The sequence below is a fragment of the Geotrypetes seraphini genome, chromosome 5 (genome assembly GCF_902459505.1).
Source record: "Geotrypetes seraphini chromosome 5, aGeoSer1.1, whole genome shotgun sequence".
NCBI classification, from domain to species: Eukaryota; Metazoa; Chordata; class Amphibia; order Gymnophiona; family Dermophiidae; genus Geotrypetes; species Geotrypetes seraphini.
This window is the reverse complement of record NC_047088.1, coordinates 169,205,355-169,223,324: the sequence shown is the minus strand read 5'-3', so window position 1 is coordinate 169,223,324 and position 17,970 is coordinate 169,205,355. Positions and strand designations below refer to the sequence as shown.

Sequence of the window (17,970 nt, the reverse complement as noted above, 5' to 3'; positions counted from 1 at the left end):
ACACCCGCTACAGAGCGCAATAGACAATCACCGTAACTCCGCCCCCTCGCCCATAGTCTGCAACCATCCCACCGAAAGAGGCGGGGACCGCCAGAGATTCACTCACTAATTTACAGAACGCAACCCGCAATTTTGCTCCCTTTCTCGTAGTTTGTCGCGCCAATCTGAGTGTCGAGAATCTATAGTGACTTACCAGAAACTGTCATAGCACTAACAGCAGCTCCCATCCTACCCACACGTTCCGCAGCCCTTCCACCAGAGTTTCTACTTTCCAGAGAGGTAGATCAGGAGGGATTCACCCTATTGTGGCTTGCTCTAGTAGCGCTTTTATTACCCTCTCTTAAGGTCTATTCCAGTGCAATAGGTGAGACATTCTAGAGTAGACCATAGGCATAGGGTTACAGTATTTCCCTTTTCCTGCATGGGCTGCAGAAGAGAGTCATTCCAGCTTTTTCACTCCGCCTCCAGTGTACGTTACAGGCTAACTTAGCTCTTCCCAGCAGTCTTTTCGCATGCGCGGCTGCAGTTTTTGTGTTCTGCTTTCCCGCATTTATTGTTTTAATTCGATGTAATTTCGTCCCCTTTCGCGTTTAAAGTAAATTTGAAGCGCTGCCTGCTTGAGAATTCACAAACTTTGGTCTGTAGCTGACAGGCCGATCCCTTCGGGGTACCTGTTAGCCGGTCTGCTAGTCATCCTTGGAGCTCGGGGGGGGGGGAGGGGGGTGGCATCCCTGGCCTGGCCTGGCCTGGCCTGGTCTGGTCTTACTCCCTGTTAAGTGAGGGGTCGAGCGCAGACCATTCAGCATGCTTAGGGGGCTAAGCGGTGTTCTGCAGCGTGCAGGCTGCGTTTTCATGTCTCCGCCCGTCCTAGTGCGCAGTCGGTGGTCCACAGGGGTGGAGGCATAGTCAGACAGTGGGTCTGACTGGCAGCCTGAAGATCAGCTTGGCAACAGCTTTTCCAGCAGTGTGGCAGTGAAGTCTGACTGGCTCATAGGGGCTAGAAAGCAGGTGCTGCTTCTGTATCCAGTACTGTTGAGTAAGAGTTGCTGACAAGCTCCAACAACGATTTTCTAACTTTAATTTTGAGGGGTTTTCTTGGGTTTCTAGTAATCCTTGGTGTTCCCCCACCTGAAAAACCTTAAATTCGGAAATTTCGGGAAGTGCTGTTTTTAGTGCTAATTTGGGTCCGACGGCCATCTTGGATTTTCAGCAATCTTTTTTTTCCCCACTTCTCCCTTTATCTTCAAAATTTGAATTTCTGCCAGGAAAACTGCTGGGATGGAGTCCTCAGGTACCTCCTAGTGTGGGTTCATGTAAAATTTGTGCGGATTTGCCACTTTTAGAGCGTCCTTGTGCCACATGCTGCACAGCGCGGTCAGGGAGCGGTAACTTCTAATTCAGCCTCCCCTTCACAGAAGCAGGTGATAATTTGCTCAGCTAACCCGTCGGGATGGCCGTCTCTGCTGTCGGGGCTTGGTTCTGCACCTTTGTCGGCCAGCTGTGAGGTGGACCCTCCGCATCCTAAGAAGCACAAGTCTAATTCATCTGAGGGTGACTCTATGCCCCAGGGTCCAGATGCCATAAGAACATAAGAAGTTGCGCCCCGCTGAGTCAGACCAGAGGTCCATCTCGCCCAGCGATCCGCTCCCGCGGCGGCCCATCAGGCCTAGTGCCTGAACAGTGGTCCCTGATTAATTTTGTAATTTACCTCTAATCCCATCCCTATAATCTACCTTTACTCTTATCTGTACCCCTCAATCCCTTTGTCTTCCAAGTACCTATCCAAAGCTTCTTTGAACCCCTGTAGCGTGCTCCTGTTTATCACATCCTCTGGTAGCGCGTTCCATGTATCCACCACCCTCTGTGTGAAAAAGAACTTCCTGGCGTTTGTTCTAAACCTCTCCCCTTTCTAAGAGTTCATGAAAATTTTGTGGTCCGAGTTTCAGTCCAGGTGTCCAGCTGCTGGGTGTTCTGTTCCCCCTGCGACTTTGCTGAACGACGGTGTTTCCTCGGGGATGTCAGCGTCTCAAACCGCTTTGGCTGTTCCTTCTTCACAGCTAGTTCAGGGGGCTCTAACGGCGGATTCATACCTTGCTTATCTTTTATTCGACAGTGCTGCACTGCCCAGATTGTGGGATTTGGATGCTGGATCCTGGAGATGATCCAACTTTGGTGCACTTGTTTTTAAATTTGCGGCACTCCCTGATTTGATTGCTGAATCTTTGCAGGAATTGAGCTTGGATGCCAAGCCCACACCTTCCTCTTCTTCCACTTCTTCTCCTTGGCTCTGCAGTGCGCGCTCACAATCTGACCTTTCCCTGGCATCCGGATATGAGTGTCATAGTTACAGAACAGTTTGACCCTCTGGAAGGTCCTTTGCAGAATGCTTGGGCTACATACTGCTTGTATCCTCTGGTGCAGGAATGTCAGCAGCTGCTGGGGCAACTCAAGGTGGACTCACTAGTGGCTTAGGTGATACAACGCACTTTGCACCCTAGTGACGGGGGCGTTGTTTTGAAAGATATGCAGGATCACCAGGTGGATGTGATTCTCTGGAAAGTTTTTGAAACAGCTAATTTAGGCGTCAAAGTTGCTGTGGTTTTGTCCTTTGTGGCACGTGCCTGTCTGGCTCGGCTGCGTATGCTGGATACTGATGTGGTTAAGCCTCCTCAGCTTCTGTTGGCTGGGATGAACTACTTGGTGGATGGCTTATATGACCTTTTGAAAGAGCTGGCTAAGGCACAGTTCTTCAACCGCCGGTCCGCAAACAAAATCTTGCCGGTCCGTGAAGGATTCGGTCCCCGCCGCAACGAAAGGCCGGCGTCAGCTGACTTGCAACTTCCTGTTGCAGTCGCTGTGACGGGACTCCTGCCTTCCACCGCGTTTGCCTCCTGCCTTGTCTCCGCACCTCCAGATCAGCAGCGGCAGCTCTGTATGCTTTTAATTTCGGCACAGAGCTGCCCCTAATCAATAGTTTAGCGCGGTTTCATAAGGCAGCCTCGGGGCCTTTGCTAGGCCGGCCCACATCGCATCATCGAAGCGGGCCAGCTATCAAAGGCCCCGAGGCTGCCTCATGAAACCGCGCTAAACTATTGATTAGGGGCAGCTCTGTGCCGAAGTACACAGAGCTGCAGCTGTTGGTCTGGACTCTTGGGCCGCTGAAGGAGGGCAAAGAGCAGCTGTCCTGGAGGTTTCCCTTCTTTCCCTTTTTTCCACCTTTTTTTTTTTTTCCTTCAAATGGCAACGGGCCCCAGCATCGACATCAATCAAGTAAGTTCCACTGTTCCTTGCAAGCGGTTCTGCTCAGCCAAAGCTTCCCTTCTGACATGAGCCACCCTCAGGGGAAAGAAAGTGACCCGCAAAGGTGAGGGGAAGGGGGGCAGATGATGGAAGTTGGGGGAGGTGAGAGAGACGGGGCAGATGATGGAATGGAGGAGATGAGAGAGAGAGGACAGATGATGGAAGTGAGAAGAAAGGAGAGAGAGCAGAAGGCAGATGGATGTCAGTTGAGAGGGGAGAGCAGATGCTGAATGGAAGTGGGGAAAGAACACATACTGGATGGAAGGAGGAAATAAATAAAGGGGGAAGAAAATAGTAAGATAATGGAGGGGTGAGGGAAAGGGGTGACAAGCTGTGCGTAGACACAGTGAAAAGAGGGAAACGGGACTAAATAGTAAGAAAGAATTTAATTTAGATGGAGGCAGAAAATAGAGAAGGAAGACCAGAGAAGAAAAGGGAAGAGAGAGCAGAGAATGATATCAGATCTGAGTGGAGGAAATGAGAAGAGAGATATGCTAAAAACCACAGGGGGGAGGGAAGGATAGAGATGCCAGACCATGAGGGGAACAGAAGGAAGATGATGGATGCCAGACCAAATTGGGGGGGAGGGGGGAGCAGGAGGAGAGATGGCAGGGAAAGACAGACAGTGAATGGAAGGGGTAAATGCTGGACTGAAGAGACAGAGAGGGTTATCATGCTGCTGTACCGGGCCATGGTACGCCCTTACCTAGAGTACTGCGTCCAGCACTGGTCACCGTACATGAAGAAGGACACGGTACTACTCGAAAGGGTCCAGAGAAGAGCGACTAAAATGGTTAAGGGGCTGGAGGAGTTGCTGTACAGCGAAAGATTAGAGAAACTGGGCCTCTTCTCCCTTGAGCAGAGGAGATTGAGAGGGGACATGATAGAAACATTCAAGGTACTGAAGGGAATAGACTTAGTAGCTAAGGACAGGTTGTTCACCCTCTGCAAGGCAGGGAGAACGAGAGGGCACTCTCTAAAGTTGAAAGGGGATAGATTCCGTACAAACGTAAGGAAGTTCTGTGGTAGAAAGCTGGAACGCTCTTCCAGAGACTGTTATAGGGGAAAACACCCTCCAAGGATTCAAGACAAAGTTAGACAAGTTCCTGCTGAACAAGAACGTGCGCTGTTAGGACTAGTCTCCATTAGGGTGCTGGTATTAGACCAGAGGGCTGCCGCGTGAGCGGACTGCTGGTCATGATGGACCTCTGGTCTGACCCAGCAGTGGCAATTCTTATGTTCTTAGGACAGACACTGGCTGGAAGAGAGTGAAAAGGCAATGAAAGCAGAAACCAGAGACGACAAAAGGTAGAAAAAAATAATTTTATTTCTATCTTGTGATTCAAATATATCAGATTTGAAATATGTATCTTGCTAGACATAATTGGGGAGTGCAAAGCCCAGGCAGTGCTTCTTTAGCTTCCAGCTGGCTTAGGGCTCTCTCTGACCTAGTTCCACTCCCCTAACACCATTCCTGTCATGTGTGACTGTGGTATTCTGTTACTTGATATTTGTGTAGCATTCTGTAATAATTTGGCTTATTCAGTTTTCTTGATAGTAGAGGGGATATATGTGAAGGGGAGGGGAGACAGGGGTTTTGTTGATCTTTGCCCTGTATTATTTGTATTTATAAAATGACTATTGTATAGAATATTGTTTCTTTTTATACTTTAATAAAATATGTTCAATATAAAATTATTTTTATACTTTAATAAAATATGTTCAATATAAAATTATAACTATTTGAGGCTTGTGCGGATGGGATCAGATGGTTTGTGGGACCGAGCTCGCGGGGACTGGGCGGTGATGGTTTTTTAAAAAAAATTTCAGTCTTAGTAGTTTGCCGGTCCACAAAATAATTATTTTATTTCCGCCGGTCCATAGGTGTAAAAAGGTTGAAGAACACTGGGCTAAGGTGTCAGTGTATTCGATTTCAGCCCGCCGAAGGCTCAGAATTAGTCTTGCCCCAGGACTAAGTGATCCATATGGAGTGAGAGATTTCTCCCCCTGAGCAGAAGCTGGTGCTTACTTATGAATCCTCACAATGACCAATATTACATCACTCCGATCTACCAATGGTTATTAGCTAGCAGAGGCTGTACTTATTTGAACAAAGAAATTCCTTTTAGCTCTTATAGATACCAGGCTTAAAGAAAAGTTTTACAAATTATATATTTGTTTATAGCAATTTCTGAATATGCATAAAACATTACCCAAAGAAAACTCCTTTTCCCATTATCCTTAAGAGTTTGAATCAAAACAGTTCTCTGACCAAATTGTTTGAAACACTGACAGTTTCACAGCCATACAAAAGAAAGCCCAAGCCCCTATCAAAGGTCAAACTAGCTGACCTTTCTATATCCTGGGCCTCTAGGGGGTTTCCATGGTAACCATTCTTTCAGCCTTAACAAGTTCTATATGTTGCCTCTCAGGACCTCTCAAAGTTTTTGAATCTTATAAATGTAAGAGGTTTTAAGTTAAGCACAAATCATTCCATCCCACATATTCACACCTGGATCCAGGAAATACTTCAGTCACACACCACATTCATTTCTATCAGATATATGATTATGAAGTACATAACTTTAGATACAAACTGTTTTGCTCAGGAATGTGCTATCCTATATCTCTGCCTTACCACTACTAACATCTGGCATCAATTAAAACCACGAGGTTTGTAGGCACGAAACAAATGTTTTAGACCAGGGGTATCCAACCTGCGGCCTGAGGGCCACATGTGGCCCTGTGAAGTATTTTGTGTGCCCCGGTCGAGGGCGATGCAGTGTTTTCCTCTGCTGCCCCCGTGTGTTTACTGTCTTGCTGGCTCCCACCTCTGTCTTGCTGCAGTGTTTGCACGTTTGTGCAGCCCCAGAAACATTTTTTTCGGCCAATGCGGCCCAGGGAAGCCAAAAGGTTGGACACCCCTGTTTTAGACAAAGAAAAAGAAGACTGAACAGAGAGAGATATAGAGAAAGATTAATACCTCTACGAATGTGTTATATATGCATGTACCCGATTTACCTTATGATCTTTCTTAACCCAGCAATTTACATAAATACTAAATTCCCATTTTCCTATGCTACATATCGTTTTCCTGGTCTTCTGTGATCTATCTTCTAAAAGTTTTATTGTGTTTGCATATAAGACCCTCTGATCAGGACTTAGAAAGGTCTCTGTCATGCCCTGCTATTTATTCTGTGCTGTTTGCGCTAACCAGGTCTTCCACAGCGCATGTGGCTGGAATGGGCTATATTCAAGCAGACTTCATCAGCCGTCAGACTCTTGACACTGGAGAGTAGACCCGGTCACCTCAGGTGCTTCAGGCAATTGTGAGTCGCTGAGGTCAGCTCCACATTGTCTTCATGACTACAGCCGGGGGGAAAAAAGTGCAGCACGCCTCTTCAGCCACAGATTCATACCCAGAAGCGAGGAACTTGAGGCTAAAGTAAAGCCGTGGCCTACAGATGTTCTTTGTTATGTCTTTCCGCCCAGGCCGAGGTCCTTCGGTGGCTTGAGAGTCATCCGGGCCGCGTCCTGTTGACTTCAGACTGACCTCAAAGACTGGTGTGCGGTTCTGATGTGTTTGCAAGTTGGGCATGGTTTGTGCCTGAGCGTATACCCAGTCTGCCTGGATAACCTGGAAAGAGTGTTGGGTGCAGGTAAATTAGGTGCTTTTTGGAGCGCCACCCTAATGTGATAATGGCATACGTAAATAATAAGGATATCCATCAGTAAAGTAAAGCCAATTAAGAAGGCAAATAAGTATCTATAACCAATAGTGCAATGTTTCTATGCAATCAAGTTTAGCAAGGATAGTAAGGTAAGGATGAAATAGCAGATGCTGCAGAATAAGGACGTCAAGGCAGAAGGGTATTTCACAGTCTGCAGCTGTGTGTTCAATATTTCTGCACAGGAAAGCTGTACCAGCTATTTGTGATACAATCTTGTATGCTGTTATTTTCTTTACAGTAAATTCATACATCTAAGAAACAGCTCCTGTATGAGGCCTGTGTCATTGAAAAGCATTAATAGGGTATCCGTAGCGATCTTATTACTTGTGACTCCGACGTGATTCGAACATGCAGCCTACACCTTTTTTTTTTTTTTTTTTAACAAGATGGGTGATTGCACCAAGAAGATGCAATAACATCAAGAACTCTTCCTCATACTCCTGTGAATTCCTTGTGCACTATGGAATTGCAGTTACCCACCTGTTCCTTCTGCTTCACCCATAGACAGGTGACTTGCTGCAAGGGTCAGTCTGCCCATTGACTCATGCCTTGGGATCATCTCCTCTTGCCATTCTCTAGCTACCATATAATGTGGCCTCAGGGCCATCCATGTTAACACTGAGTGTCCAGCCCAACCAGGCAGTGTCTCTCCTTTGCTAGTAACATAAAAATAGCTATACTGGGCCAGACTAATGGTCCATCTTAACCCAATTTTCTGTTTGCACAGTGGCCAATAGGTCACAAGTACATGGCAGAAACCCCAAAAGCAACATTTCATTGCACAGATCTTGGGGCAAGCAGTGGCTTCCCCATGTCTGTCTCAATAGCAGACTATGGACTTTTCCTCTAGGAATTTGTCCAAACCCTTTTTTAAATCTAGATAGACTAACTGTTGTTGCCGCATTTTCTGGCAACGAGTTTCAGAGCTTACCTATTCGCTGAGTGAAAAATATTTCCTCCTGTTAGTTTTAAATATACTTCCTTGTAACTTCATTGTGTGTCTCCCTAGTCTTTGTAATTTTTGAAATAGATTTCCTTTTTACCCATTCTGCACCACTCAGGATTTTGTAGCCCTCGTCATATCTCCCCTCAGTTGTCTCTTTTCCAAGCTGAAAAGCCTTAACCTCTAGCCTTTTCTCATACGAGAGGAGTTCTATCCTCTTTATTATTTTGTTTGCTCTTCTTTTCTAATTCCATTATATCTTTTTGGAAATTCCCTAACCCCTATTTGCCCTGTTTGTCTGTTTTGATTAGATAGTCCAGTGTTCTCCCCAGAAATTTTTTCCAGCCGGGTGGCATGAAAAAGTAGCCGGGTGGGGCGGGATGAGGAAATTTGGTGGTTGGGAAAATTAACCCCCTCTTTTACTAAGGTGTGCTAGCATTTTTAGCGCGCTCAAACCCCTGTGCTACGTGGGAAAACAAGCGCCAACTCAATGTTGGTGTTAGCATCTAGCACACATGGCAATTCCTCCGCACGCTAAGTGCACACTAAAACCACTATCGTAACTTAGTAAAAGGAGCCCTAAATGTATACTATTTTTATTAGTTAATTATTATTATTATTTTCCAATGCTCAATATGACTTCCTTTTTTAAGGTTTGACACTTGTGCCAGAATATTTTTACTAAATTTAAGAAGTATTTGCCCTCTTTCAAATGGTATAGAGGTTTAAAAAAGGGAAAGGAGTTAATGAAATCATTAGGTTCAATCTAGCCATTTATTTCTGCATGAATTTAAACAACTAAAAAAAAAGATAAATATAGCTCATCCAGTCATACATGAAATGGCTCTACAGCAGGGGTGCCCACACTTTTTGGGCTTGCGAGCTACTTTTAAAATAACCAAGTCAAAATGATCTACCAACAGTAAAAATTTTTAAAAAGCACACTGTACGCAGAGAAAATGTTAATTATCATTTATATTCCGCGGGTTTTCAAAGAGGTCAAGGCAGACGATTCTATGCAATGTCACCTCAGGAACAACTATACAAAAATAGACAAATATACCCCCTCCCTTTTTACTAAATCGCAATACTGGTTTTTAGAGTAGGGAGATGCACTGAATGCCCTGCGCTGCTCTCGATGCTCATAGGCTCCCTGCGCTAAAAACCGCTATTACGGTTTAGTAAAAGGGGGCTATAGTGCAAAATATAGACAGCAGATATAAATTCTTAAAACAGACACATTTTGATCACTAAACTGAAAATAAAATCAGTTTTCCTTTTTGTCTGGTGATTTCATGAGTCTGTTTGCACTTCCTTCTTCTGACTATAAATCCAATATTTTTTTCTTTCTGCCCCTCCCCTTTTCTTTCTGTCTCTCTTTCTTTCTCTCTCCCCCTGCCCCCCAAGCCATCGCGCCAATTTCTCCACTTCCCCGATTCTTTCCCTACCCCTAATGCCGATTTTTCCCTGCTTCCACGAGCCAGACCAGGAATGTACAAGCGCCGGACTCACAAGACTTCACCTCTGATGTCAATTCTTACGTTGGAGAGGAAGTTCCAGACCAGCCAGGCAGCGATTGGCTGGCCCAGAACTTCCTCTCTGACATCAGAATTGACGTCGGAGGTGAAGTCTTGTGAGTCCGGCGCTTGTACGTGCCTGGCCTGGCTCAGGGAGGCAGGAAGAAAAAGATTGCCAAGGAAACGCGATCGACTCACATTGCCTTTGCGATCTACTGGTCGATCACGCTCGACCATTTGGGCACCCCTGCTGTTATGGTATCCTGTCCTGACCTGACCTGAGGAAAGGGGTTTATTCCCCAAAAAACTGCCTTATTTATATTTCCTATTTATAAACTTTAATCAATAGATACAATACTACTTGATTCTACGTAAAGCAACAAAAAATTTTTTTTCTACCTTTTGTCATTTCTGCTTTAATCATCTTGTCTTTACTCTTCTTTCTAGCCAGCATCTGTCCTCTCTGTCTTCCATGCAGCATCAGCCCCTTCCATTCACTGTCCACCCTCTCCCCGTTCCATATGGCATCTTCCCTCTTTTTATGCTCCTTCAATAAACTGTCTATCCTGTGCCCCTTCTCTTCTCCTTTGTACATGATTGATTTCAGCTTTGCCACCTCTCCATTTTTCTCTCTCTGTCAACACCCCGTCCCCTATGCTCTGGCAACTCTCTCTTCTCCTTTCTTTCATTCACACCCCACAGTCTGGTGTCTTCCCTTCCCTGATTCTCTGGCATCTCACGTGTTTCCTTTTCTTCCATCTCTCCCTCCCCCTTCATGCTCTGACATCTTCTCCTTCCTTTCCCCCTTCCTTTTCCCTTGGTCTGGCATACTTTCCTCCTTCCCTCCAATCCCTGGCATCTCGTTTCATTCCCTCCCTCATCTTCTTTCTCCCTCCAGTTAGGTGCAGCAAGTCTCTCCCCCTCTGCTCCCTTTCCTCCTTCTGTCACCCAAGGCCTGGCGTCATGAACTTCTTCAGGCAGCAGCATTCACAATTCGCTGCTGTTGCCAACTTCGGGCCTTCTTCTCTGTCGGGTCCTGCCTTCATAGAAACAGAAATAGGCAGGATCCGGCAGAGAAGAAGGCCTGAAGCTGGCAACAGCAATGAATTGTAAATGCTGTTGCTAGCCAAAGAAGTTCATGACCCCAGGCCGAGCACCTGGGGCAAACTGCTACTTTCTCCCCCCCCCACGACCCTCCTATCTCTCCCTCCCTCCCTACCATCATGAGACTCTAAACAGCCCTGCTCTACTCTAAACAGGCTGCTTCAGGGCTTTCTCCTGCCGTGATTCCCTCTGGCACGTCATCAATGAGGGAAGGAGGGAGAGATAGGAGGGTCGGATCGGCTCAAGATCAAGATGGCGTCGGGAGCGGACGCCTGAGCGAGCTCTCCGCTCGTTTGTATCTGAATCTGTGTCGGTGCCTCTTACCCGGTGGTGTCATGGGGAAGTGGAAGGGAGTCGTCCGCGTAGTTCCTCCGGCGGCTGAACCCCTTCAACGGCTGATTCAGTCTACCATAACGAGCGCTTTTGCTCGCATGGGTGAGGCGACCCCAGTTACTTCGGGAGGGAACCCGGATCTTTCGGCGAACCTCAGTCCGGACCTGAGTCCGGACCAGAGGCTGGTTCCTCCCCAGCCCGGAAGTGCACAAGTGCAGGGACTGCTTGGAGTCCGACAGTCCCGAGAGGGAGAGAGTGACTCCAGCATTGGAGGGACATCCCTATCAAGCCTTTCAATGGAAGGAGGAGATGGGAGCCATCAAGAAATCCCCTGCACTTTGGAAGAAGAGGTGAGAGGTGCCTCGGGAGGGAATTCTGTCAGTTTTGGGGAGATGAAGAAACCAGATAAGATAGACATGGAGGCGCTATGGCAGGCCATATCAGTCATGGATTCCAATCTCAAATTGACTTTATCTACAATTATGGGACTGTTTTCTCCAAGGTGGAGCAACAAGGGGTGCTTCTTACTAATGTTAATGAAAGGTTGGAGAAACAGGAAAATAATTTGAATGAAGTAAAGAAGGTTCAGGTGGAACTGGTTAAGGAGAGATCTTATGTTTCACGTAAGATGGAAAATTTCGAAAATCAACTGAGGAAAAATAATTTAAGATTTTTGAATTTTCCTAAATGTCCTATTATTTCACCAGTTGAGATGGCTAGGAAATATTTTCGAGAGACTTTAGCCATTCCACCAGAAAATTTGCCTCCAATTGTTAGAGCTTACTACTTGAATTTAAAAACAACACAAGGGGAATCCACACTTATAGAAACCCCAGTGGATAAAGTAGTGGATTTGAATCTGTCTTCATTTCTGGAAAATTCCCTTGTGGTTGTCACTCAAAGAACTACCATGTTGTTGACTTTATCCTTGGAGAGTGACAGGGAATTTATTCTTCGTATGTATTTTCGACATATAAATGATAAGTTTTTGGGTTCTAATGTTCGAGTTTTTCCTGATTTAGCTCAGATGACCCAGAGACGTAGGAAGGAGTTCTTGTCCTTGAGGTCAAGGACCCTGGCTCTGGGGGCTACTTTTCTTGTTAAATTTCCTGCAAAATGTTATGTATCTTTTCAAAATAAGAATTTTCTTTTTTTCGAGCCCAAACAACTTTTGGAATTTATTGGATCAAAGGAGAAAATGGTAACCATGACTAGTAATGTATGACTTGCCAGCTGGTTGTAACTTGGGAATCTAATGCCGTGACCTTGTTTAGTTGATTTGTTACTAATGTTTTGGAAGTTTATTTCCTTTCTTGATCTTTAAATTGTGGTTTAAATTGTGGACTAAATAAGACATAATGTTTTTTCTAATAAGTTTTGTTGAAATATTCTTTCTGGATCTTTTGCATTGTATAATATAATGCTTGTATTAAAATGGAAAATCTTATAAATAAAAAAAAAAAGGAGGGTCGGATCGGGTTTTGGGGGGGCGCCCGGGATGATGATGAGGCTGCTGCTGCTGCCAGCGAATCCAGCAAGGGTGAGGCCCCAAAGCACAGCACTGGCGGGCCCCCCTGACCATTTCAGGCCCTAGGCCTGTGCCTACTGGGCCTATCCTTTAATCCAGCCCTGCTTCCCCCCCCAATATGCCCTGACATCTCTCTCTTCCACTCCATGGTATGGTATCTCCTTTCCCTCCCTCCCATGGTCTTTGCATCTCTTTCCTCCTTTTCCTGATCTTCCTTCCCTCTCTCTCCCCAATTGGGTGCAGCAGCATTTCTCTTCCCCTCCCCCCATTGGGTACAGCAGTATCATCAGCATTTCTCTTTCCTCCCCCCAATTTGGTACAACAGAAGCAGCATTTCTCTTCACCCTCCCCCCTAATTGGGTGCAGCAGCATGACTCTTCCCCCTCCCCCTATTGGGTACAGTAGCAGCATTTCTCTTAACCCCCCTCCCCTCAATTGGGTACAGCAGAAGCACCAGCATTTCTCTTCCCCCTCCCCCTCTAATTGGGTACAGCAGCATTTCTCCTCCCATTCACTCCCTCCCCCCCTCCCCCCCCCCGTCTCACACACCCGGCAGATTCGCTACAGACAAAGGCAAGTTGCAAGTTTCCCTTCGTCACTGACCTATCTCCCAAACGTCAGCGACAGAGGGAAGCTTACAACTTGCTGCTCTTGCTTACTTCGGGCCTTTCTCTTTGCCGGGTCCTGCCTTCGCGGAAACAGAAAGTAGGCAGGACCCAGCAACGAGAAAGGCCCGAAGTAAGCAAGAGCAAGTAAGTTTCCCTCCGTGGCTGGCCTATCTCCCGCATGCTCCAGGGCTCTAATGGTCCATGCCGGCTTCTCTTACCTACCCCCCCCCCCCCCCGACGTAACTTCCGGTTTCGGAGGGAAGCCGGGTTCGAGTCGCTTGCTGGGTTTTGTTTAAAGTCCGGCGGGAGTCTTTCGGCGGCTCTTCAGGCTCGCGTTAAGCAGTGATGGCAGCAGATTTCGGCAGATGACAGCCGGGCGGTAATGTAAATTTGCTGGGCGGAGCGCCCGGCTGAAAAGCGCTGGGGAGAACACTGTAGTCCCTGCTCAATAGAGCTTTCAATTTCTTACATGTTTAATATACAGTGTTGCGTACGTCTGCCAGTGTTATAGAACTGATAAATAGTAGTAGTAACTGAATCAGCTAACTAGACATCTGAGAGTTCTTAGAGGTGAGAAGTGGCCTAGTGATAGAACTTCTTCCTTAGCACCCTGAGGCTGTGGGATCAAATCCTCCATTGTGCCATGTACAAAATAAGTATTTGTATATATGAGGGGCATTCAATAATTTATGTACCTATGAAAGAAAGTAGCAAACATGTTGAAACAAATCTGCATGTTGTGACATGTTTTAAGGTTACCCATGCAAAGTTGTGGCTCAGTACAAGTCTAACATTACAAGAGACAGGATGTTAGGAGAGTCCTCATGCCAATCAAGTAAGAAACTGCTAAATTTGGAGCACAGTTCAGTGATAAAATTTCTCACAAAAGAAGGGAGAAAGCCAAAGGACTGCAGTTAATGGTGAGTCTGCCCCATCATCCTACAAAGTAAAATTTTGGAGCAAGCAGTTTCAGTGGAGTAAAGCCCATTGAAGACGACACTGGATAGCCTGTGGAAGGAAGAAAGTCAAGGATTTAATTTAGTCAGAGAGACAAATTGAGATTTCCCGAAAACTGAAGAAATGGGTAGAGTTTGGAAAATAATTAATGAAAAGTTGGGCATGTCCAAGGTTAGTGCAAGATGGGTTCCAAGAATTCAGACGTCATGTCAGAAGGCCACGAGGCTTCAGTGCTGTCAGAAGAACTTGGAAATGCTCTGTGAAGACCCAGTGAGTTTTTTTCATTTGGTGACTGGAGATGAGACTTGGCTCTATTACAGAGATTCTGAGTCCAAAATGGAGTTAAGGCAGGGGAAGCACAAGTCATCCCCACCCCAAAAAAGTTTGAGACAGAAAAATCTGCAGGCAAACTAATGGCAACTGTCTTCTGGGATGATGAAGGCCTTTTGCTTCTAGAGTTCATGCCACACAAGATAACCAGGGAGAGTTACACCAAAACAATGATCACTTTGCGGGAGTCAATCAAGAAGAAAAAAGGAAAACCCACAGCAGGTGTGCTGCTTCTTCACGACAATGCGCCGGTGCACATGTCATGACAATCACAGACAATCAATCTGAGAGTGTGGGTTTCAGCAGCTGAACCATCCACCCTACAGTTCTGACTTGGCTCCCTTGAATTATTTTCTGTTCCAAGTTTTGAAGAAATCTTTCCATGATTAGCATTTTTTAAGTGATGAAGGTGTGATGTCCTGGTTTGAAGGTCAAATAGAAAAATTATTTTCAAAGGGGTCAAAGTCATTGCAGGAAAAGTGGGTGAAGTATATGGAGCTATCAGGGAACTATATTGAAAAATAAAACAAAAATGTTTTGAAAACTCTTTTCCTACTGAGGTAGATAAATTATTGAATGCCCCTCATATGTAACCACTTTGAATGTGTAACCACAAAAAGGAGGTATACAAGTCCCATTCCCTTTCCCTTTCCCTTTAATGTGATCTGCAGGTGTTGAGTGAGAAAAGAATAAATAACATGGAATTTATGAGTGGACAATGTACTGTATGGCTGTAAAAATTAATGATCCTTAAAGAAGGATCCATAAGTTCAGGCCAGGTCAGGTCACTTTGTAGCTCAGGTTCAGATTGCAAAGGCCAGCTTCAAAAACCAAACATTGTAACAGCAATTTTTTTTGTAGAAATGTAGAATTAGGAAATCTGGCAAATGCAAATTAATTGATAAGATGTGCTGTACACTGTGTCCAAGGCCATACTATTGATAGCAAAATCAGTACTCCACCCTCAAAAAAACAATTCACTGCAAATACCAATTCAATGCAAGTACTCAGTATAGATTTTAATCAGATGCTTCCTTGTTTTGAACAGTCATCTGCACATTTTCTCCAAACAGAAGAGGATTTGAGAATTGCAGTAAATGAATGAAGAACTTTAATTTTTCCAGAATGGATTGTCTTAGCACAACAGGAAAGAAATTATTTTGTTTCTGTGATTCTGAACTTAAGAAATGTATGGAAGACTGATTACTACTTTATGGAAAATGATGAATGATGATCTTATTGACTGTTCACGTTTATGGTTTTATTATTGTCAAATTCTTCTCACAATAGATGAGACTGTGAGAGTCTGGTGTACGTTTTTGGCACTGTACTCTTCTGAAGAAGAACCCTTGTAAGTGAAATAAGTTTCATTACTTGAACCGGTGATGATCAGACACATTTTCAGAAAACTGTTTAAAAAGTAATTCAGATTCTAGATCTGGACTTCTACAGTGAAACATGTCTCATCATTAGCAACTATAAATAAAGTGTGTGGAGGGGCATTTTCAATATGACATCTGCATTCAATTTTGGATGTTTTTCTCATTTGTAAATGAGCCCTGTGGTCTTTTGATAAAGCTGAGTCTAGGAAATAATGGGAAGAACTGGATTTGATGGCAAGATTTAGGAATTTTATTATAATGAGCTGATATTTTACTGGTGGTGAAAAGTGCTAGTTTGGCAGTGCTAGAAAAATAAATGCTTCATTAATCCATAAAACAAGTTCATCTGCTGCACATACTTCTTAATTCTTTTTTTTTTGTCCATGGGTTGGTTTTTTTTTTCTATTCTGGATTGTTGCGAAGGGAGAGAATTCTATCTTAAACCAAATTCAGTCCTCAGATTCTATGCTAAAACTACAAATTAGTGTGCCAGTTAATGATAATGATGCTAATGGTTTTAGTGAAGTGGGCACTCATCCATTAAAAACTGAACTGGTAACACAAATTCCTATCAGATTCACTGAATGCTTATCAAGTTATAATAACTTTCATTATCTACCGATCCAAGCTGTACATGAATCAATCATCAACTTAGAAGTAAAATCTATCTAGTTACATGCTAGGCCACTTATCCTTCCAGCTCTTTTTGTTATACAGTCAACTCCACCTAAGTGCACGTTGGTTAAACCAACCTACCACCACGGTCCTGTTTTTTTTTTCATTAAAGTCAATGGACGTAAACTCCAGATATTTGCAATTCGGATAAGCACACAATCCACTTATGCGCACTGATGTCATAGGTCCAACCTCTATTCTTTCACGTTATGTTCACACTGGTTAAATGCAATCATGTTCTGACTGGGAATTGCTAGGCTTCACACAGCAGCTTAAGCTCTGGGACAGCTGGGAAAGTGAGTGCTCCACTTCCACTGAAGCTGTAGGGCATAGATTTCCTGTACTTTAGGCTCCAGCAGCCTATACTCCATATTTAAACTGAGCGAGCTTAACTACAGCATCCCTCTACCTTCCCCCCTCCTATTAAGCACACACTCCGTTTAAGTGCACATGGAGATCTGGTCCGAAGGGCGTGCACTTAAGCGGAGTCGACTGTACTGTCTTTAAACTTATTTAACTTTTACATTCATGTCGTGAATCAAACACTTATGAACCTCTAAATAATACAATCGCCCACTGAGGTGACATGAGGTAAAGGTGACATGAGGTAAAATAAATAGAAGGATAGACAGTAAACTATATGAAGGGGTGCTGAAAAGTTCTCTGCCCAACTAAGAAAAGAATGATGTGGATATGGTTCAATCATCCCCATTGCCCCAGGTACATTAGAGTGGGAGCCTGCCAGGAAAGTTAAGGGACAGTTATGGAAAAATGCTTGAGTACCTGAATAATTTGTAATCCGCATAGAATTGTAGGATATGCGGAATATAAATTATTTTTAAAAAATCAATGATCTGAAACAATGTCAAACGTAGAATTTTGTTTCTGCAAATTGACATTTGATGAAATAAGATAATATGTTTTTCAGCTACAGTGGCAAAATATCGCTCAGAATTTAAGAAGATGGTTGGGCTGAGAACTTTTCAGCCCCTCTTCATATCTGTCACTTAAATCCTCTTGCCAAATCCTATAATAAGAGGTAAACTTTCTAAGGCTAGTTCTGATCTTCATACATGTATTGGGAAATTACATGGGTAGATACTGAAATCATATTGGATGAGCGTAGTATTTTTATTTGGCACATGTAAGAGAAAACTAGAATGAAGTCAGCATGAATTTTAAATATATGAAGTATGTGGTTTTAGATACAGATAGTCTGCAGGGTGGGCACAAGAACTAAGAAAATTCTAGGCTCAAGCTAAGGTTGAGATTTGGTATGCTTTAAAGCAATGATTCCCAACCCTGTCCTGGAGGACCACCAGCCCGTCAGATTTTCAGGATAGCCTTAATGCATATGCATGAGAGATTTGCATGTAATGAAGATGACAGGAATGCAGATGTACCCCATGCATATTCATTAGGGCTATCCTGAAAACCCGATTGGCCAGGACAGGGTTAGGGACCACTGCTTTAAAGGATGAGTAGGGATAAGGGGCAAGAGTGTCCAAAGCAGAAGAGAATGATGTTATAAGAAGAAACTATCTCTTCAATAGATTCACATA

At 44.4% G+C, this 17,970-nt stretch overlaps 1 protein-coding gene and 1 long non-coding RNA gene across 2 annotated transcripts in view; one reads left to right on the top strand and one right to left on the bottom strand.

The window, feature by feature from the left end:
* Positions 1-330, bottom strand: part of LANCL1 (LanC like 1) — a 67,574-nt gene extending 67,244 nt beyond the window's left edge. The window contains exon 1 of the mRNA XM_033945751.1: positions 194-330. The gene's annotated coding sequence lies outside the window, so the exon portion shown is untranslated. The remainder of the gene's footprint in view (positions 1-193) is intronic.
* On the top strand, positions 228-15,973 carry LOC117361005. The gene is made up of 3 exons (XR_004539570.1): positions 228-364; positions 6,518-6,959; positions 15,400-15,973. It is a non-coding gene; the product is annotated as an uncharacterized LOC117361005 (long non-coding RNA).
* Positions 15,974-17,970: the final 1,997 nt, after the last annotated feature.